The sequence below is a fragment of the Lissotriton helveticus genome, chromosome 3_1, assembly GCF_964261635.1.
Source record: "Lissotriton helveticus chromosome 3_1, aLisHel1.1, whole genome shotgun sequence".
In the NCBI taxonomy this organism is placed as follows: Eukaryota; Metazoa; Chordata; class Amphibia; order Caudata; family Salamandridae; genus Lissotriton; species Lissotriton helveticus.
In genome coordinates, this window is record NC_136061.1 from 1,866,539,377 (window position 1) to 1,866,555,342 (window position 15,966).

General features: G+C 42.2%; 1 protein-coding gene across 2 annotated transcripts in view; it reads left to right on the forward strand.

The window, feature by feature from the left end:
- The window catches only part of LRRC56 (leucine rich repeat containing 56), a 650,173-nt gene that overhangs the window by 498,389 nt on the left and 135,818 nt on the right, over positions 1-15,966 (forward strand). The window lies entirely within an intron of this gene.

The window sequence follows — 15,966 nt, forward strand, 5'->3', positions numbered from 1 at the left end:
ACCCCTTCCGCGCTCATGACGAGCTGAGCTCGTCATGAGTTGTGCCGCTCGCACGCTCATGACGAGCTCAGCTCGTCATGTAACGCGGCTTTTTTTAAAAAGCCGCGCAGCTAAAAAATAGCCGCCGCACGCATGCGGTTAAAATAGATGAATTAACATATTCAGTTCTGGCTATCTTGCAGAGGGTATGGTATTTTGTTAAGGCAGTTTTATATTGTAATTTAACATGTGGATCGTACTCGGAGCGCCATTTCCGCTCGAGATGTTTGCAGCTGTTTTTTTCTTTTTTTAGATGATCATTGAACCATGGCGCAGGGGGGTGGTGTACATTAAATGTCTGCTTTCGAAGTGGAAGACAAATGTCAGCAGCAGAAGTCAGCCAGTGATGAATAACGTCCACTTGATCAGTGCTACTGACCTCAGTAAGGGGCGTAGAGTCTGACAGAACAGAATTAAATTTGTTGGAATCCAATTTCTTCCAATTGCGGGTCATTCTGGGTTTAGGAGCTGTTGCAAGGTGTGTAGGAGATTGGTCAAACGAAATAGAAAACTCTACCACAAAATGGTCAGACCACGGAACAGGTAAGGGGGGCTTACATACTACTGCATCCAGATTAGATAAAATTGGGTCGAGCAAATTACCCGCCTTATGAGTGGGGCCCGAGTTGTGCAGGGTAATATTCATGGCTGCAAGCTCAGACAGTAGATTAGTACTGATAAGGCAGGTTGTATCATTAAAATGAACATTGAGATCACCGACAATTAAAATGTTAGTCGCCGTCAGTAGTAGAGGAGCTAGATGCTCTAAAAGAGATGTAGCCCAGGCACTGGCGGGGCCAGGGGGGCGGTAAATCAAGGCGCCGGTAAGGGTGAGATTGGGGGATAAAAGTATCTTAAACAGCCCAGCCTCACAGTTAGGAATCACAATATCCTCCCATTTGCAAGAGAAAGCTCTTTTAAAAATAACGGCTATTTCCCCCCCCTCCTTATCCTTTCTGTTTCTACCCGTGTATGTGTAATTATCAGGAAGGGCGGCTGCGATATCAGGACCAGAATGGTCCGTCAGCCAAGTCTCCGTGAGGAATAGGGCGTCAGGTTGAGAGGAGCTCAGGAGATCAAAAATGTCTCTACTGTGTTTTGGGAGGGACCTGCAGTTTAAACTGATAAAATTAAATGTGTGTAAGGGGAGTTTCTGAATAGATTTGCATAAAAAATTAGATGCCGAGATGTCTAGTGTAGAGGGAAGCGCGGAAAGAACCAGCGAACAATCCGGGCAGGTCAGAGGGGTATGCTGTGGCCACAGAGGAGTGTCATAAGGGATCACTGACATAATATCGACGTCACAAATATCGAGATACACAAATATCGAGTGAAAAATATCGAGTGACAAAATATCGACTCCCTATCTACAAACGGGTAAGTACCAAAATATCGACTCCAAAATATCGACCTACAAAAATATAGACTGTCAAAATATCGATTTTTTTAAATGTCTTAAAATTAAGTTAAAACTAATATAGTAATATATATATTTAATATAAACTTAGAAATAATTATTTTAAAATTTTAATTTTAATAAATAATTTCTATAATTAAAAAAATTATATCACCAAAAATAATACATATATATATATATATATATATAAAAACATATTATTAAATAAACATATATAACATTTTTAGCGTAGCATAGAAAATGGTTAAAATTTATTGTAACAACTATAGTGAGTTCAACATTAGCAAAAGTGTTGGATAGCGTAGAGGTAAAATTTACTATTCCCACTCCAGTGGGTGCAACAGTAGGGAAAGCGCTGGATAGCGTAGGGGTTAAAATTACTATTCCCACTCCAGGGATGTATGACGTTACAACGCATACTTTTACAACACCTACCATTACATCAAAACTTTTACAACACAAAAACTTTTACAACTCATACATTTACAACGCAAGATTTTACAACGCATATACCTTTACAACGCATACCATTACAACATAAGTATTGGTAAGTATATAATACTATTTTTAATATAAATTAATTTAAAATATTATAATATAATTTAATTTTATTTAATTGTATTTAATTAATGTAATTTAAATGTAATTTTACTTTATTTTTACAAAGTACCCCTGTACCCCAAAAACCCTAAACTGACCCTGAACCCTAAAAATACCCCTTTACCCAAAAACTGAAAACTGACCCTGAACCCTAAAAATACCCCTTTACCCAAAAACTGAAAACTGACCCTGAACCCTAAAAATACCCCTTTACCCCAGAAACTGAAAACTGACCCTGAACCCTAAAAATACCCCTTTACCCAAAAACTGAAAACTGACCATGAACCCTAAATATACCCCGTTACCCCAAAAACTGAAAACTGACCCTGAACCCTAAAAATACCCCTTTACCCAAAAACTGAAAACTGACCCTGAACCCTACAAATACCCCTTTACCCAAAAACTGAAAACTGACCCTGAACCCTAAAAATACCCCTTTACCCCAGAAACTGAAAACTGACCCTGAACCCTAAAAATACCCCTTTACCCAAAAACTGAAAACTGACCCTGAACCCTAAATATACCCCTTTACCCCAGAAACTGAAAACTGACCCTGAACCCTAAAAATACCCCTTTACCCAAAAACTGAAAACTGACCCTGAACCCTAAATATACCCCTTTACCCAAAAACTGAAAACTGACCCAGAACCCTAAAAATACCCCTTTACCCAAAAACTGAAAACTGACCCTGAACCCTAAAAATACCCCTTTACCCAAAAACTGAAAACTGACCCTGAACCCTAAAAATACCCCTTTACCCCAGAAACTGAAAACTGACCCTGAACCCTAAAAATACCCCTTTACCCAAAAACTGAAAACTGACCATGAACTCTAAAAATACCTTTACCCAAAAACTGAAAACTGACCCTGAACCCTAAAAATACCCCTTTACCCAAAAACTGAAAACTGACCCTGAACCCTAAAAATACCCCTTTACCCAAAAACCCAAACATATAACATTTTAAAAATAATTATATACTTAGCAATACTTACGTTGTAATGGTATGCGTTGTAAAGGTATCTGCGTTGTAAAAACATGCTTTGTAAATGTATGCGTTGTAAAAGTTTTTGCGTTGTAAAAGTTTCGTTGTAATGGTAGTGCATAGTAAAAGTTGCGTTGTAAACGTTGCATACCCACTCCAGTGGGTGCAACAGTAGGGAAAGTGTTGTATAGCGTAGGGGTTAAAATTACTATTCCAACTTCAGAGAGTGCAATAATAGGGAAAGTAAATACTTCACAAATAGATATAAATAACATAAATAGTAATACCAATTACAAATAAATAAAATATTTTACTTGTGTATAAAAAATATTAAATATTTATTTATAAATACAAAATAAAATTATTTAATTATAAAAATTGCCTACTCATACTAATTAATTACCTATTAACAAAAAATAATTTACAATTTCAAAATTAATAAATTTATTTTAATTACCAATTATATTTTAATTAATTACCTATTAAAAATTAATTAACAATTAATTCAAAATAAATACCAATAATTTAAATGACATATTTAATTAATCATAATTAAATTACTTCCCACCCTATTCGCCTATAAACCCACAACCCGCTAAAGAAAATAAATTTCTCAAATTAAAATATTTATCAATTAATCAATTATAATTAATTACCAAATATATTTTAATTAATTACCAATGAATAATTAACAATTAATTATAAATAAATATCAATAAATAAATTAACATATTTAATTAATTATAATTAAATTACTTCCCACCCTATTCCCCTATAAACCCACAACCCGCTACAGAAAATAAATTACTAAAATTAAAATATTTATCAATTAATCAATTATAATTAATTACCAATTATATTTTAATTAATTACCAATTAATAATTAATTAACAATTAATTCTAAATAAATATCAATAAATAAATTAACATATTTAATTAATTATAATTAAATTACTTCCCACCCTATTCCCCTATAAACCCACAACCCGCTACAGAAAATAAATTACTAAAATTAAAATATTTATCAATTAATCAATTATAATTAATTACCAATTATATTTTAATTAATTACCAATTAATAATTAATTAACAATTAATTCTAAATAAATATCAATAAATAAATTAACATATTTAATTAATTATAATTAAATTACTTCCCACCCTATTCCCCTATAAACCCACAACCCGCTACAGAAAATAAATTACTAAAATTAAAATATTTATCAATTAATCAATTATAATTAATTACCAATTATATTTTAATTAATTACCAATTAATAAGTAATTAACAATTAATTCTAAATAAATATCAATAAATAAATTAACATATTTAATTAATTATAATTAAATTACTTCCCACCCTATTCCCCTATAAACCCACAACCCGCTACAGAAAATAAATTACTAAAATTAAAATATTTATCAATTAATCAATTATAATTAATTACCAATTATATTTTAATTAATTACCAATTAATAAGTAATTAACAATTAATTCTAAATAAATATCAATAAATAAATTAACATATTTAATTAATTATAATTAAATTACTTCCCACCCTATTCCCCTATAAACCCACAACCCGCTACAGACTTATATTACACAAAAAATAAAAATTATTATTAACTTACCTTAAATTCGATATTTTTGTTGGCTATATTATGTCTAGTCGATATTATGTCCATTCTATATTTTTGATTCGATATTATGTCCATTCTATTCGATATTAATTTTCTCTAGTCGATATTTTTCTTGTCTATATTATGTCTAGTCGATATTATGTCCATTCTATATTTTTTACTCGATATTTTTTTTTATTTATTTATTTATTTATTTATTTTGTAGAGCGCGTAGTCACCCGGAGGTATCCCAGCGCTAAAAAATCTTATCTCCTGAGTACAGTGGACCAAGGGAGGGGGAGAGGGAAGGAGGGACAAGGAAGAGGACGGGGAGGGCGGAACAAGGAACAAGATAAGGGCCAGGAGTGATTCACTGTGGGAAGAGGTGGGTTTTGAGCTGTTTCCTAAACCGGAGGTATTGAGGTTCGAGACGCAGGGCTCGGGGGGAGAGCGTTCCAAAGTCGTGCAGTCTGGACTGAGAAACGCCTTCCTCCCGATCGAGCTCTCTTGAATTTGGGGGCAACAATGAGGTTTTCGGTGTCAGAACGGAGAGGTCTTGAGGATTTGTAAGGGGCGATGAATTTCTTGAGAGCAGGGGGGCCTTGATTTCGTCGTAGTTTGTCCAGTCGAAATAAAAGACTCGATATTATGACTCTTTACCGTCATAAGAGCATTGGGGTGGCCTAAGGGTCAGGAGAGAATTTTTAGAGTAGGTTAACCTTGATATTGGACACATCGGGGCATAAGGACTGGCCCTGGGCCGCGTGCAGTCGCGGACGGGCGCAGACGGGCAGGACTCTGGCACGACTTCGGCGCGCCACCGTTGCGCCCGCTACGCGTTGGCCAACACATCGGTTAAGTAAGGAGGCGGCGGTAGGATGACTAGACCGCACACCCCCGCTTCCGCCGGAAGTGAGTAGGGATAGTAAGACCTTCCTCCACACCACGAGCTGAGCTCGGGCAGGAACGGGGAGTGGTAAAACAGAAAATCAGGTGACTGTCAATCGACACACGATTTTTAAAAGCATCCAGAACGTAAAACACACGTAGTGCAGGCGACCCGTTGATACGTCCCCCTGCTCTCTCACAGCAGCGTCGCACACCCCGGAGCCAGAATGCACAGATAAACAATTTAGAAATAAAATATCGCAATCCGAGCACCTAAATCGTGCCCCCCACGAATAATTTACGCAGCGCGGTGCGAACACATAGATCGTGCCCCCCGCAGTCAAGTCATCAGGACGACTTGGATATCGTAACACCTTCTTCAGGACAGGACAAATCTTGGGGTCATCGTTTCCAACATTTAGGATATCCTTCTTATTTAGGCAGGTCTTATTTCACAACGAGGAATAGAGTGGTTTTGGAACTTTCTCCACTGTAATAGTCCCCCCTCTCCTTTAACTGGATATGTTCTGATGGGTCGTGGGTTCGTGCTTCTGCTTCGTTTTTCCTTTCCTTACTTTCCACTGTGTTTTCACACATTCCACCTGCCATGACCCGATTAGCAGGGCCCGCAACATACATTCGGCTCCTCATATCTTTCGCTTTTTCTTTAGCAACTTCATCCGCAAACGCATTTCCTCCACCTACATCATCCACAACTTTCTTATGCGCACTACACTTCACAATTGCAATCTGCTTTGGGAGAGTAAGGGATTCCAAAAGTTCATTCACTAACTGCCCATGCTGAATTTTTGTGCCATGGGAAGTAAGGAATCCTCTTTCTCTCCACAAACGTCCAAAACTATGGGCAACACCAAATGCATACTGGCTATCAGTATAAACATTCACTCGCTTTCCTTCTGACAATACACACGCTCGTGTCAATGCAATCAACTCTGCTGCTTGCGCAGAATTCTGTGCTATGCGTGCAGTCTCAAAAACTGTATGTTAAGTTGTGACGGCATATGCTGCAGTCGTTTCACCATTCGGAACTTAAAACACGAACCATATACCCATAAAGTACCATCAACATTCTCAAAAGGAGTGTCCCTTAGATCAACTCTAGCTTTTGTTTCTTCCTCTGTTCGAAGAAAGCAATCATGCTGTTCTTGAGCATCTGACTCTACAGAAATCGGCAACAACGTAGCTGGATTCAATACATTACATCTTTTAATGTGAACATGGCTAGCCAAAAGAGTCAACTCATAACCTGACAGACGTGCACTAGTAAGGTGCTGTGTCTTGGTCCTGTTCAATAAGGTATCCACTGCATGTGGGACCATCACAATCAACGTATTATCCAATACCAAACCAGCAGACTGTCGATAGAAACAGCCGCTGCCGCTGTAGCTCTCAAACAGCTCGGCAACGCTTTAGCTACCGGATCTAACGTCGCTGAAAAATACGCACATGGGCGCTGCTTGTCTCCGAACTGTTGAGTCAACACTGACAATGCACAACCTTCTCTCTCGTGAACATACAACGTGAAAGGTTTACTGTAGTCAGGAGTACCCAATACTGGAGCCGAACACAATGCATCCCGTAATTCAGAAAAACTTTTCTGACACTCATCAGACCAAGGGAGAGGATGCGGAGTATCTTTAAGAGTCAGCGCCAACAGAGGTTTCGCTAACAGAGAAAAATTAGGGATCCATTGTCTACAATACGAGGTGATACCTAAGAAAGCGCGCACTTCTCTCTGTGTGGATGGTACACTCATTTGCGCAATCGTTTGAATTCGTTCTGGGGTCAACCTTCTTCCCTCCTTCGACAAGAGATGACCTAAGTAGGTTACTTCTTGGCGACAATATTGCAACTTTGAAGGTGACACTTTATGATGAAGGTCAGACAAATACCGCAGCAGAGAAAGAGTAGCCTCTTTACAAATCTTTTCGTCATCAGCAGTAATCAACAAATCATCAACGTACTGGATAAGAGTAGCACCAGTAGGCAACACAAAGCTATCAAGCTGAGTTTTCAATGCCTGACTATAGATGGAGGGACTTTCACAATAACCTTGGGGAGCTCTCTTAAACCGGAAGCTTCGACCTCCTAAAGAGAAGCCGAAAATATCCCTACTCTCCTCAGCAATAGGAATGCTAAAGAAAGCATTATTCAAGTCGATAACAGAAAACCAGGCTGCCGAAGCAGGAATCAGAGTCAACAAAGCAGTGATATCAGGGACAACAGGAAACTGTGGCACCACAATCTTGTTGACCTCTCGAAGGTCGATCACAAACCGGTACACAGGTGGCTGAGAAGCATCAGTACGCTTAAGGACAGGCAAAACAGGACTGTTACACACGTTACCTCTCGTTTCTTCAACCACACCCTTCTCAACCAAATCATAGACGATCGCTAGAAGAGCTCTCTCGCCATCGCTAGAGATTTTATATTGGGGAATACGAGGTAGCCTAGCATTCGATTTGAGGGTGACAACATAAGGTGGAATCTGCAAAAAGACCAACATCATTAGGACCTGTAGCCCAAAGTGTATCAGGAAGAGAACGCAATTCCAGTGGAAGACAATCTTTAGACACATACATCGGAGAAATCACTTTCTTACCTAGGGTAAGATGTACTCCCGAAGGAGAACAATGTAATGTCGCATACAATCTTTTCAGCAAGCCCAAACCCAACAGATTCTCATTACAACCAGTCGTCAAAATAAGAGGAGCTTCCAATTCACAAGGGCCAATAGAAAGGGGCAAATGATTAGAAATCGGGTTACAAACTGGGGCGCCTGAAAATCCTACGGAAACATTGGTCAAGCCAGACAAAGGTGCACCAGGAAGTTTAGAGTGCATAATAGAACTCTTTGTCGCACCAGTATCCAAAAGAAAAGGTTCTGTCACACCTGATGTAGTCACTTCAACATAAGGTCCACTATGATCTACTGGAACTGACACTACTCCCTCTCTTTGCCCATGGCTGTCCTAACTATCATTATAACTAGCACTCTCACTCTCGACATAATAATCATCAACATAGTACTGTGCAGACTGACCAGTCGGAACATTCTGTCTGTCAAAGTAATTTGCAGAATTCTGTAGGAAAGAGAATCACTCATTCTGGGGTAACACACCGCGTCCCCTACCCCTAGGAGCTTCCTGGAAACCACCACAACCTCTCTGACCAGATACGCCATTCGCACGCTGTAACAAAGCCGGGCAACTATTCTTAAAATGACCTTCCTCTCTGCAATAAGCACACTGATTAGGACCAGGAAAGAATCGCGGAGCATAAGGCTCAGGTTTCTGTAACAATCTCTGAAACTGTGGAGGTTGCTGAAACTGAGGCTGATTCTGACGAGGCGGATAAGCTTGCTGCAAAAGAACCTTCGTCTTTAAATCTTTAATTTTCTTCTCTGCTTTATCCTTCTCATCTTTATCCCTATTCTCATAATATTGTGCAGTAGCCAATATCTGGGCCGACGAAGAAACAGCCCATGAACTCTCAGAGTCCTTTAACTTATTAGAAAGTTCGGGAAGCAAATTAAAGACAAATTTGTCCACGAACAACCTTTGACCACCTTCCGTACTCTTGTCCTGACCACTATGATCGATAAACGTTTCTTCAAACCTTGTGAAGAAATCGGACACACTTTCGTCTTTCTTTTGTTTGCATGCTGCTAACTTATCCCAATTCACTCGTAAAGCAGGCATCATAGTTTTCATTAGATTAATAATCCTACCAGGTAATTCTGCAACTAAGGGCTCAGGTTTGGCACCTCCAACCTGTCGACCATCTGCAGCCCATGTATCACCTAATTCTGCCGCATGATTCTCATGACGAATCTTCGCCCACAAAGGTTGAGGAACTACATTACCCATTAACATGTCTATGTCAGCTAAATTCATAATACACGCTTCAACTGTCTGAGACAACTCTTTGTAATAACCAGCAGGATTCTTACGGGGGTCAGGTAAGGTCTGCTTAAGAGCCAAGACCTCTGCTCTCTTCCAAGGAACATGTACCCACACTCGCTGAAAATGGGCCGGTGCGGCCACAATACCCAAAACGGCATCAGCCTGAACTGCGTCTCTCCATACAGGGGGAACCTCTCTCATTGGATACTGCTTCACTTTCCTCCTAACAGAAGGATCAGGTTCGTACAATGGCTGAGACGGGAGTCTAGTTCTGAAGGCAAGTATCGTCTCTACAGCATCAGTAACATCAGATTCCACTGTCGTCCCTTTAGCAAACTCTGACTGAACATCAAGCACTTCCTGCGGAATCGGACCCAACTCATTATCTTCCCATTCCTGCCCCAGAAAAGCACACGTTACATCAAAAACATACATTTGCTTAGGCGGCTCCCACTGAAAGAAAACATCCATAACTGCTGGCAAATTATACCTGGAAGCATTTAAAATCCATCTACGAGCCAACAAATCCAACACTGCTCGCTCTTCGGAACTAGGAAGCTGACTACGTCTCTGCTTACGTTCCGAAACAGGGGTCATACTCAGTGGCCCAAATAATGAAGACAACAGATTAGCAACAGTCTCAGTCATTCGTTTTCGAGCAGAAGGAGAAGAAGCAGACATAAGAACAGGAGAATAAGTATTTTGAGGCAAAAGAGGTGTAGGAACAAGAGCAGTAGGAGTCGAAGATGCAGAAGTAGAAGGCAAAGGAGTTTGATGCAAAGCTGGAAGCAAAGCTTGTGACCCTAGAGTGGGTTGCGCAATAGGAGGCAAAACCATCTGTGGAGCACCGGGTGGCTGAACAACAGCAGGAGGTTGAACAACAAAGGGTAAAACAACCGGGGGTAATGGAGGCGCAGTAGCACCCTTCACATAAGGAGGTGGCAATCTCAGTAAATGAGACATCAAAGGATCTTTTTCAGGGTCTTCCGTCACTTTCGGAGGAGAAGACGTCAAGGCCGGATAACATTTATCTATGGCCATGCAACGCTGTCTATCTAAAACTTCACACACTCGATCTTCCTCATCTGACTTATACTACCTAGCAGCTTGTAGTACTGACATATCCTTATCTTTCCTATCTCTCTTTGCTTGCTTAATTTCTCGCTGTTTGGCTTCCTTTCACCAAAGGCGGAAAGAGTCAAACATTGCCGGCCGGGCTTTCTTCTTGAATAGCGCAACTTCCAGATTATCTAAAACATTTATTTCAAAACTACCATGTTGGGGCGATCGTAAGACACCATCCTTCCCAGTGTAGCGGACCCACACTTCATTATAAGTATTAGGACCCACTCCGTGTTTTGAATAGAGCTCATAAGTCGGAGTTCCAACCGGAGGTATCGGACATGAATCCTCCAATCGGGAATCCCTGTTGCAACCACAACTAAACCATTTCCTAATTTTGCTAAGACCAGGCATCTTATAGCTCACTAATCTAGCTTCAAACTTCAAGGGGTTATCAACTATCGATACACTCGTAAATATACGAGCCCCTCTGCTTCGATTTTTGCAAAAACCAAGAACCAAAACAAAGTCGTGGGAGCGACCCACTTATACTTAACCAAATATCTGTCATGCCACCAGAAGACCGTCTATCGTCTCGCTCTACAAAGGATCAATCAAGGGTCCAAGACAGGGAGACAGTCAGGGCAGCAGTCCTTCGTAGCCGTCGGAAAGCGGGAAGCCTCGCAGAAAAAACCTTTGGTCCACGTCGACATGCAGGGGTCAATGAAGTGGCGGCCTTCCTCTAGAATTTCCTCACGTGGCTCCTCACGATCCTCGGGCTTGGACCGGTACCGCTGAAGTCGCCCCACCGTTGGGAGCCAACTGAAGAACCGGGTTTTAGAACCCAGTGGCGCCAGGGACACGCCCAAAGTCTTCGGGTTCTCCTGTCTTGGCAAACAGAGACACAGAATACTTCTAGGTGGCGTCAGAGATCAAATTTATTAGCTGCAGCTAGTAACAATAATCCCAGTAATACAACACGGTGTACAACTCAAGAAACTGTTCAATTTCATAGAGCAAGACATCAGTATTTATACACAATATTCTCATTATAAATGTACACCCACTGCGCAAAATTCTGACCAATAGGACACATTTTTTACCTGAGTATCACATTAACAAAAACTCAATTTACAGTAACCCAACCCAAAAGTTAATTATTAGGAATGTCCCAAATTCAATTTCCACAAGCCGGACAAACCCATAATTGAAAGCACTACCCATGTAATGAAAAGTCGTAAGGAAAGAAACAATTCAGATGCTGATTAGGATAAGATATGTGCAAGGAAACTAAAAGTTAATGAGGTTCTGAACATTGATTGGCAATCTCAGACAAGAATCAAACCAAGGGAAATTGGCTTCGTGAAGGGTCAGTTTCAGGTGAAGAGGTCAGCGTCCTGCAGTTCACTCACAAGTCAGAAAGGGCAAGTTAATATGTACATGGACAACGAAGCCCATGCAACTTTGTTCGTTCGTTTACTTCCAAGGCCTACGTGAGGGCAACACAAAATGGCGTTATGAACAACGCAAACAAAATGGAGTCCGGTCCCGATAACCACGGAACCTCAGCGTTCTGTCTAAAGTCATGCAGGGACACTATTAAAATCCCCTCCCAGAATGCAGGGCCTACCAACCCATTCGGAGAATGTGGTTGAGAGTGTATGTGGAAAGTATTTGGAGCATAAATACTTCCCAACCCAATTGGTAGGCCATTTAAGTTGCTTTCAGTAGTTCAAACCTCTCATCTCAATCAAACAGAGTGACATTTCCCACAAATGAAACTATTGGTATCACCCACATCACTGCACCACTGGCATACGCCGAATATTTTGTAGAAAACACTTATCCTTCCACCTGTGTTGCAATGTGCTGCAAGAAAGCTGTATGTTTTTGTCTTCTTCTAAGCTGAGAATGAATCTTAAGCTGTTTACGTTTGTAGCATGTGTGACTGTAGATACACATGCTACATACTCCTGCCATCTAGTGTGGAGCTTAGATGTTTGCAACTTATTTTTCTTCAAAGATGTCTTTTGAGATAAAATGTGAAGTAACTCCTCACTTAGTTGATAATGCGCATGGACACCACCTCCATTGTAGACTGCTTTTTTCTCCATCTGGTTCAAACATTCATTTACCAATCGGCCTCCATGTTCAATGGCTAATAGCTCCTACCGCCGGGCATTTTCCTTTCTGTGACTCCTGTTGTCGCAGAACAATCCTCACAGATCCTGTTTCATCATTATTCAATGTACTTCAACAACCACACTCACATTAACACCTTCCTTAAGAGTCTCGGCCCACTCTTGGGGCCTATCACCTCGCACCTCGGGTATTCCTTCGTCAAGAATGCCAGGTCAATGATGGAAAGGACTCGCTTCCAATACTGCCCCCAATGCCATGTAAAGATCCCGTGGACTGACCACCTTCAAGTCTTCAATCTCTGCTTCTCCCCCAAGCATAACAAAAACACCTGCCAGGAATGCCACACTTTTCATTCGAAGAAGACCCTTGGAAACTGACGCGATTGAAGGAGGACCAATTGCAGAGTGCAGCAATGAGGCATATACAACCCCAACATCTTCAGGGAACAAGATGTTGAGTTGGAGGAAGAAGCCAGCCTTTCCAAGACCCAGCTGCTGCATTCCAGTTCAGAGGAGAGCTCACCCTCCGAATCTGAAGGAGAGAAACGCCAGGGTCCCGAGGTTGATCTGAATACTTCGAATGTGAGTCCAAATTACCTTGGAACGCACACCTCCTCCAAAGCATGGGAGGCCTAATGACAGAGGCCCTAGCCCCTTCTCTGCTCGACCTCCTCCTCACATCCTCCATTTCCTGACTGCTGTTTCCCCTGCTCCCCCACCACTTTCCTCACTGCCACCACATGTGCCACCTCTTCCAGCTTGGCAGGAGGGTCACCACACTTCCTATGGGGAGGGCAGCCCGATGTATCCAGCTGAGCCTTATAAGGTCCCCTATGATCCTTAACGCAGACATGACACAGACCCCTGATATGTGTCTCCACCAAGCACCTGAGACGCTAACCCATTATCGTAGTCTGGTGTCATTCCTGGCTCTGTGTCTCTGGTGTTAAGCCAGAAGTGCAGCAGCAGCTGCTTTAACTGCCATTTAAAGATGAACACCTAATTGGGTCGCAGATAGATTAGATGCTTGAAAAGCATAAGAAAGACACGGATATAGCCAAGGCGATGGGTGACTTGCAGAATCCACAACTCGGGGTCCTTCCGCAGGTCATGGTACAGGGGGGCAGTAAGACCACCTCTCCAGACTTTCCTGCGTCTTACCTGAGGTAGCAACAACAATACCACCAACTGTCAACACAGGGATATTCAGGAGAAAGTCACAGGGTAACAACGCCAGGTGGAGGGGCCAAAGGGGCCACGTCCTTCAAGCAGTGACTCCCTTTCACTTCTCCCACCAATCACACAACACCTGTCAGGGGTAGACTACAGGGGTTTCTCCCACACTGGGAAGAGATCTCTGCTGACGAGTGGTTTTCCTAATCATACAACAAGGCAACCACCTGGAGCTCACTGAAACCCCGCCAGACATCCCATCCTGCAGCAACACCTTCTCAGAAGAACACAGGTCCCTTCTTGATGGACTGGGCTCGAAGAGTTTGTTATCCCGAGATACTCAGTATGAGTGTGGATCCCCCGATCCAGCTGCCTCTTCGGGGAGATCTTCTGTCGCAGCAGCAGGGGACGGTCCTCCATCTGAACCTGTCCAGCCTCCACCTACATGCGTGGAGATTGAGCGGCGACAGCTGATTCCATTTGACTTGCCTCTTGAAGTCTATGATATCATTCTGGCAGCCAGGCGTCCCTCCACTAAATCGGTATACGCCTGCAGGTGGACAAATTTGTGGCATGGTGCACAGCAAAGGCTGTAGATCCTTTCTGCCTTTCTTTCACAAGTCCTTTTGTTCCTTCTTTTTCTGGCCCAGCAGGGCTCTGTTCTGGGCACTATTAGGGCTACCTTTCTGCGATTTTGGCCTTTCTCAGGCTCCCTGATCATCCCTCTCTTTTCGAGTCCCCTGTTGTTAATAGATTTCTCAAAGGCATTACTCACCTTTTCGCTCCTATTCCGATTGTAATGACGCAATGGGACTTTAATCTGGTTCTTACTTATATGATGTGCGCTCCTTTTGAGCCGCTTCCTAACTGTCCTCTTGGTTTATTGACTTTAAAGACTGCTTTCCTGGTTGCCATCACCTCCGCTAGGCACGTGAGTGAACTCCAGGTTCTTTCTTTCTGTTTGTTCATCCGGACAAGGTTCGCACTCGTCCTTCCTTATTGCTGAATGTTGTTACTGCCTTCCACATCGGGCAAACCATCACCTTGCCCACTTTCTTTCCGCCTCCACACCCTTCCAGAGAGGATGAGAGGCTCCACCGTCTGGACCCAAAACGTGCTCCCCCAATTTACCTGAATCGCACACAACAGTTCCAGGTGGATGACCAGCTCTTTGTTGGCTACGTAGGCGCCAAGAAAGGTCGGGCTGTACACAAGAGGACTATCTCCTACTGGATCGTCTTGTGTACAGCCTATTATTCTCTGGCTAAAAAGGAACCTCCGGTGGGGCTGCGTGCCCTTTCTACCAGGGCGACCGCAGCTACTACTGCATTAGGATGTTGTGTCCCCCTGCAAGACATCTGTCGGGCAGCCACATGGGCCTCGCTGCACACTTTTTCCCCAAGCATTATTACCTTGACACTCAAGTCCGGAGAGAAGGCTTCTTTGGCCATTCTGTTCTCTGTGACTTCCTGGTGTGATCTTGATTTGCAGACCCACCACCGGGGTTGGTATTGCTGCGGTATCTATTCTAAGGTAAGAAATCTATCACTATGTGTTTCTTTCAGATGAACAGGTTACTTACCTTCGGTAACGATATATCTGTAAGAAACATTAGTAGTGATAGATTCCCTACCGCCCCACCCATCCGCCCCATTCTGCAAACTGATTTGAAGGGTTAAGGCCATACCTTTCAGTGCCCTAGTTTCAATGCACCAGTGGTCGGTATCTTGCATGGCTCTACGTTTTCTGGTGCGGAAAGTCGTGTACAGAACTGGCGTCAGTGCGCTAGGGCGGCATCTAAGTAGCTGCAGCGGAGTCATCTCTGCGACCACGACGCCAACAATGGAAGCGAGCCGCACAACGCCACCTTCCAATGCGCAGGGGTACTGCTGATGAAAACTTTCCGGATCCAGTCTGACACCAGGAGGTAATTCTAAGGTAGGCAATCTATCACTATCAATGTTTTATATAGATATATCATTACCGAAGGTAAGTAACTTGTTCATCAGAAGAACAAGTTACTTACCTTCGGTAACACTGTCTAACTGTAGATTCCTCACCAACCCTTCTGCATCCCCGTTCTGAAAACTAGACCCATTTTCCATCTAAAAAGGCCC